General features: G+C 43.1%; 1 protein-coding gene across 1 annotated transcript in view; it reads right to left on the minus strand.

Moving 5' to 3' along the window:
* Window positions 1–6,341: 6,341 nt before the first annotated feature.
* Window positions 6,342–7,180, minus strand: part of Tmem132b (transmembrane protein 132B) — a 168,169-nt gene continuing 167,330 nt past the window's right edge. Inside the window, exon 8 of the mRNA XM_036171640.1 lies at window positions 6,342–7,180. This exon is cut by the window's right edge and continues 1,366 nt beyond it. The gene's annotated coding sequence lies outside the window, so the exon portion shown is untranslated.

Genomic DNA, 7,180 nt, shown 5'->3' on the forward strand with positions numbered 1-7,180 from the left:
ATTCTATAAGTTATGTTACTCTAGAGAACCCTGACTAATACACTCTGCCCCCCAGCACTAAGACTCTCAGCTCTTTATAGGAGTGCTGGGGGGTCTGAACTCAAGTTCTCATGCTTGTGTGACAGGCATTGGACCAACTGAGTGACCTGCTCCGCTCTCATTCCTGCTCCATAGCTTTGACATCCCTTTAACCTCACAATTGTGTGTGTGGAATGTCCAGACTATTACCTGGTGTCATGGCTATTCTTGGTTGCCAACTTGACTACATCTGGAATTATCTGAAACCCAAGTGGCTGGGTACACCTGTGAGGCATTTTTTTCTTAATTACATCATTTAAAGTGTGAAGACCCACCTTGAATCCACATCTTTAAAATGGGAAGATCCACCTTTAATTCAGATCTTTGGAGGTGGGAAGATCCACCTTTAATCTGGGCCACACCTTCTGCTGGCAGCCTATATAAAAGATGTGGAAAGACCCAAGCTACTGTGGGTGACACCATTCCCTGGGTTGAGATCCTGGACTCTAAGAGTGGAAAGAAAGGGTGAGCTGGGTACTAAGCATGCATGCATTCACTTCTCTCTGCTTTTGATTGTAGATGTGACAGCTGATTCAGCTTCCTGCCTTGACTTCCCCACAACAACAGACTATAACCTGGGGTGGTGAGCTAAAAATAAACCCTTTTCTCCCCTACATTGGTTTTTGTCAGGATGTCTTATCACAGCAAGAGAAGTGAGGCTATGACCACTGCATCAGAATTCACATGGACATGATGGGGACCCACAGGTGGCTGTGATAGGGAAGGAAAACACATGCCCGGAAAAGTACCCCAAAGGGAAGCATACAGCCTGAGCTCTGTATCTCTACTGGCCATGTCACTGCATTCTGAGGGGCAGCTTCCACTGGAGAAAGCCACATTAAAGGAACAGGTGATTTCTGAGTGGAAAAGACAAAGTACCATGGGTTCTGCCAGCCAAAGGATACTGGAAGAGTGAAGGAGAAACGTCAGATCAAAAGACAAGTTTAAGCCATCGCAAGGACCATAGGTCCTCAGCATCCAAGTCCAGATCCATGTATTCAAACAGGCACAGATTAGACATAGTCAGAAAGAAGATGTCTGTACAAAGAACATAGACTTTTTTCACACCAAATAAGACAGTGCAGCAACTATTGATAGAGCATAGACATTCTATCGGATCGAGAAAGCAAAGCAGAGGCAATCACAAACACGCAGAAGGGTATGTGTAAATTATATGCAAATCTTCCTGGGATCTTGTCTGAGGCACTGTAACCAAACACCCTAAAGATAATGAGCTGCAAATGCAGTATTGTCAAATGGGCAGAAAATCACCATTAACCAACCCCACTATTCTGAAATAGTATCCACCTGCATGCTTACAAAGCACTTTATTATGCTATCTGAAAATTTGTCCTCCTCAAACTCCTGTGTCTAAGGATAGTTCAGTCCTCAACAGGAAATGATGAAGTTGTATCTCACAACCCACCAAGAACCACAGGGAAAGCCCAAGACATATTAGAGATATTTCATCATACAGGAAGACTGCCCAGTGCTGGAAGTTGATACCATGATTATTTCTTTGAACTGGGGAAGACAACTTCCCTAAGGGAATCATTATTTTCTGTCTAGGAAGTGGTAGTTTCCTGTCTGCTGGAGCCACAGAGAAGTCTATAAATGCCAGAGACCAAGTAGGATATCCTTGTGCCTCCATTTTCCTTCTAGAAATATCTATAAAGCAAATCAAGAATGCTGCATCACCTATCATAATTGGACAAAGCTATGAAGAAATAAGCATGCACCAAAGATTCCAAGACCAAAAGAATCAGAAAAACAGTATTTATATTTTGCCCTCATACATTAAAAAAAAATCTAAACCTAAAGGTCCTCCCTTTGACCCATCTCATTTCCTGCTTTCTTCCTTTTCATTTTGGGGAAGATTTTTACCAAACAGAGTACATCTACTCTGAGGTCTGAGTAACACACTGTTCTGTGATTCACCCCTCCTGGAAAGCTGTTAGTGGGAAGCAATTACCCCAAATGGACCTGTGTACCTGAGAGAGCTCTGGGGCTCATTTGCTGCCAGTATTTTAGAAGCAAGAAAGCAACTCCGACTCTCCAGAAGCCAGCGTCTGTACCCAGTTTCTTAACTGATGTCTTCAGGGCCCGATAAAAGATCAGATGTAGCATGAGGCATTGCCAAGGCATTACCAGGAGACGTCCTCATTCATCCTGAAGGGAATGGGGGGGGGGGGTAGTTTCAAGATTCTCATGGCCCTCAGACAACAAATAGCTCACTTTGGAAGAGCTGGCTGTAGTCTGAAGGAACGATCCCCACCAATACAGAGAAACCCAACACATCTCTCAAGCCCTAGAATGTTTTTTCAGGTTTGGAGTTTTGTTTTGTTTTTTAGATAAAGGTTTAGAGATGGCCTGGCAGTTAAGAGCACTTTCAGCCCTTGCTGACGTCTACTTTGGGTGGCTCACAACCGCCTGTAATGCTAACTCCAGAGTATCTGATGCCCCCATCCGGCCTCCATAGGTACACTACTCATGTGCATAATACACACACACACACACACACACAAAAAAAAAAAAAAAAAAAAAAAAAAAAAAACATACTTTTAAAAACATTTTTAAGTAAAGGCTTTCTATAACTCCTTGGCAACATTTTCTTTTCATGTCCATGTAGTGCTGTATCTAGACTATTAAACTCCCTGACTGAAAAGAATAAAAAAAAAAAAACTCTTATAAATATAACCCATGGCATAAGTACTAAAACTCAATAGAGAACACACAATCAAAATAACACAACCATTGAAGAATGTTCAAATGTTTATTTCCATGTTAAAAATGATGAGTTACCCTGTGGTTAGAATATACCTTTATGCTGAAAAATGAAGTCATTTTATTTCTGAAATATTTCCAGTTGGGGAGGGAGGAAAAAATTCAGAATGTAACGAAGAGCAAGATCAAAATGTTCTGGAAGATTTCACCAACAATCCCAGCATGAGCCACAATGTCCTTTCCAGGTCAGAATTCCTAATTGGGTGTATTTTTCAATGTCAGGCCCTGATGCTTTTCCCATCATCCATTTAAATATGGTTGAGCTGGATGTCTGTACACTTAAAAGCTGTTTCACATGCTTTTATTTTTAAATGTATTTATTCCAATACACCGTTCACAGTTTCATTATATTGCCTATATTACATACAAAAATATCTGCTGTCTGTATTTCAGCAAAACTTTGTCCCACCATCCACCCTCTACATGACAGATGAGATGCATGACATTATACAGATAAGGTTTTGATGGAGAAAAAAGGTGCAATTCATAAACCACCTATGGAGTCATTTACAAAGACCTGAATGGAGAAATGTGACTCTCTTTAGATGACCAGAGTAGAAAACCCAATGGGCTGAAGATAGGATTTGGAATCACCGCCTGTGGTCACTGTTTGGACACCGGGGGACTCCTCACTGATGGACACAGCTTCATTGTGGTCTTAACACCCTCCTTCCCCCCCCCACTTCCTCTCTCTCTCTCTCTCTCTCTCTCTCTCTCTCTCTCTCTCTCTCTCTCTCTGCCTGCAAGCATGTGTGCAGACCAGAAGTCAACCTCAGATGACATTCCTCAGATGACATTCCTCAGGCATCATCTACCTTCATGTTGAGACAGGGTCTCTGACTGAGATCTGGAACTTGCCTATTAGGCAAGGCTGGCTGAAAAGGAAGTCTTGGGTGCTTGTCTGTCCCCACCTCCCCCATGCTGGGATTATAAGCATATACCAACATGCCTGAATTTTTATGTGGGTGCTGGAGGGTCGAATTCCAGCCCTCAGGCTTGTGCAGCAAACTTTACCGACTGAGCTCTCTCTCTCTCTCTCTCTCCAGCCCTGATAAGAGTAAACAAAAAAATGTTGATCAGAATACCAAACGTGGCTTCCTAAACTTTAAATAAGTGAGTTACAAATTACTCCCATCCATAGGTATGACCAAGGGGTAAAATAAAATCAATGCATGTCTTGGCTGTATTTGTGTCTATAAATAGACATTTTCTGCCTAGACAGCTCAGAATTGCCACAGTCTGTGAATGTGCTCTGGCCAGTGTGCCAGGCAGATAGTTTTCTAACAGTTCGATGTTGCTCTCTGGCCAAAGCTCCCATCGTACTTATGAGTCTCTCAGATCCAGCACACCTACCATTCAGCTCCAGTTCTTTGCTGTGGCCACCTGCCTCTTGAGTCCCTATGCCCTGACTCCAAAGTACCACATGCAAATTCTGAAGACAATGGCATCATTGTCTTTGAATGTCCTGGGTCACACTACCAGGTGTCCACCTCATGTCTCAACCTCCCTCTGTGTGGCCAAAGAGCTTATAGCCTGCCACTCTCTCCCAACTCCCCCAGGATGAATCTGAGCATAAACATCGCTCTTGTGGCAGAGCAAGGAACTTGATAATGTGTGTCTGGATCAGGTTAAATAATCATAAATATATATGAAATAAATATATCAAGTTGTAATTTGGATCTCTCAGCCATGAAAACTGAAGTCCAGGCAAGTGTATGGATTTTAAGGCTTGATGGTTTATGCCATCTGCCCCATTCTAGTTCAGGTGTTTTAGGAGCGAGCACAAACATCATAGCGGACTTCATGGAAAAATCAGGTGAGATTGCCACAGTTTATGATCTGCATGAGATATTTAGAGCATAAGAGGCTTCCATGATGCTGTGATGCTGAATCCTGTCCAAACTGAATCTAAGAATGTCTGGCAGGTTCTTTTGATTCCTACCAAATGACTGAGTCTGTAACTCCTTGGTATTCACACACACAGAGATGCAGATACTCGTGTGTATGTATGTATATAACTGTGTGTCACATGTTTAAAAGGTCATTTCCCTCAGAACCTGCCACTTGACTTTGTTTTGAACTGACAGTGGCCTAACACAAAGACACGGTAAAATGTGCACTGAGGCGAATTTACTGAGTGTGTCTAAGAAGCCCATGGAGGCATTTTCAGCACCGTGGTCAGCTCCTCCCCACCCACTTCAAGCATGTCAATCACAGGAAATCCTTGCTGGCTGCCCTTAGTAATCTCCTGCTAAGCTATAGGCAAGCCCAGGGCCTCACCTAACCAATAGGAGGCAGCCTGCTTTGTGTGTCCTTGTTTCCAGACAGGTGCCTCACTATCAATTCCCATTATTTCTGTGATGGGAGATAGGCTTTTAAATGGCTCATGAAAGGAGCCACACTTATCTGCAACTCTGCTGCCCTGCACAGGTGGTGTGGGGCTACCTTCCCCCAGTCCAACCTTTCCAGAAGCAGCCGGCTAACTAGACAGCTCTTAGCAGCAGCAGATGTCAGCCAAGGTTATGCAATACCTTCATTTCCTGGCTTCAGTCTCTGGTCAAAGGTTTTCAGAACCCCAGGAGCTTCGGCTCTTAGAAGTCATTCTAAACACAGAAGCAAGTGAAAAGTAGTTCTGGAGGTTGAAGCCTGTGGCCTGCATGCCCAACCCTGTGTGTAACCACATGGCAATGCTGGGCATGGGAGAGGCAGGGAGAACATCTTAGCTGTCCTGTCCTGGCGACAGGAGGATCAGCTGCCTTGTTTCCAGCCTGCACATACACAAAATGGGAGCAGAGGAATGAGAAAATGTCTCCTCTGAGAGTCTCAGATATCAGCCCTTGGACATCAGTGACACCCCAGCATGTGCTTCCTGCTTTGGACCTTTTAAAATCCCATTTTGGGGAGCTGACAACAACTCGGTTAGTTCACAATGTGGCATACTAGTCAAGTGACCGGGTTTCTAGTTACATCATCGTGATAAACAAAAATGTCACATTTTGCCAATCCAAAAATCTCTGCCTTCCTTGAGGCTGTGCATGATGCTTGTAAAGAGCACTTTCATTTAAAATTATGCAAAAATCGTTTTTCTCTTGCAACTTTGACTGAATACCATAGGTTTTTTTGTAACAGCCGACTCCTGGGCTCTGGGACATTCATTTATAGTTATGGATTTGGAAAAACCATTGCTTTCTCTACCAAAAGATGCCTGAGATGGTTTCTTCTCTGTCCAAGTGACAATTGAGGTTTTTTTTTTCCAGTCATTGTATGGATAACTTCTATATATTGCTAACTTGAAACATCGGTGTTTTTTTTTAATATGCAAAGTGGAAAGTTGAATATGAAGCTGTTTCTTCATTCCTTTTCTGTGTAGATCAATCCTGCTTTTTAAGAGATTCGGTTTTTTTTCTAGTTATGTGTATGTGTGTCTGTGTATGTGCACATGAGTGCAGTACCCACAGAGGCCAGAAGAGGGTATCAGATCCCATGGCCCTGGAGTTACAGAAGGTTTGTGAGCCACCACGTGGGTGCTGTAATCTGACCTCCAGGTCCTGTACAAGAGCAGCAAGTGCTCTTAACCACCAAGCCATCTCTCCAGCCCTTCAATCCTGCTTTTTATTTTACTTTGAATAATACACTGTGTTGAGCACAAAGGACTTATATCCATACTGTGATGTTGGAGTCTCTCTGCCCTCAGAACTCTACCCCCAGAAGATCTGCAAATAACTAACAAGCAGACAATGAAAACAGATGCTTGTGACACAATTTTTCTCCAAATTGGTTTAACATCGTGTGGAAAATTATTTTTAAAAGGAAAAGGAAAAAAAAAATCTCTCTTCTGGGTCTCCAGTGAGATCCTTGTCGCCGAGATAAGAAAGTCCAACAGCAAGAAGAAGGAGACAGAGCATGAGAATATGTTGCTTAAACACCATCCCCAGCAACCAAGTTTAAAAAAAAAAAAAAAGACATCCTGCGTGGAGACCCAGAAATGTCAGGACATGACGAGCCCCGGGGAACAAAACTCATAGGAACAACAAACATAATTCTTCTTTATGTGTTTCTGAAACAACCCCTCCCCCTCAAAAACGTAAGGTCAAAAGAACAGGTGCGAGTCCAAATGTATATAAAAATAATGAGCCTCACTCCTGACAACTAAGGAAGTTACATTCAGTCATCTTCTGCCATGGAGATCCGAACTCAGGCCACACGCAATGAGTGTCCACTGTGCTTTAAAAGGGCTAGGAATAGAAAAATCACCATCCGGAACATCCCTAATTACACACGGCCATTGGTCATGAGGTGACCAACAGTGTCTGCGGGG

This window comes from Onychomys torridus, chromosome 22 (assembly GCF_903995425.1).
Source record: "Onychomys torridus chromosome 22, mOncTor1.1, whole genome shotgun sequence".
Lineage (NCBI taxonomy): Eukaryota > Metazoa > Chordata > Mammalia > Rodentia > Cricetidae > Onychomys > Onychomys torridus.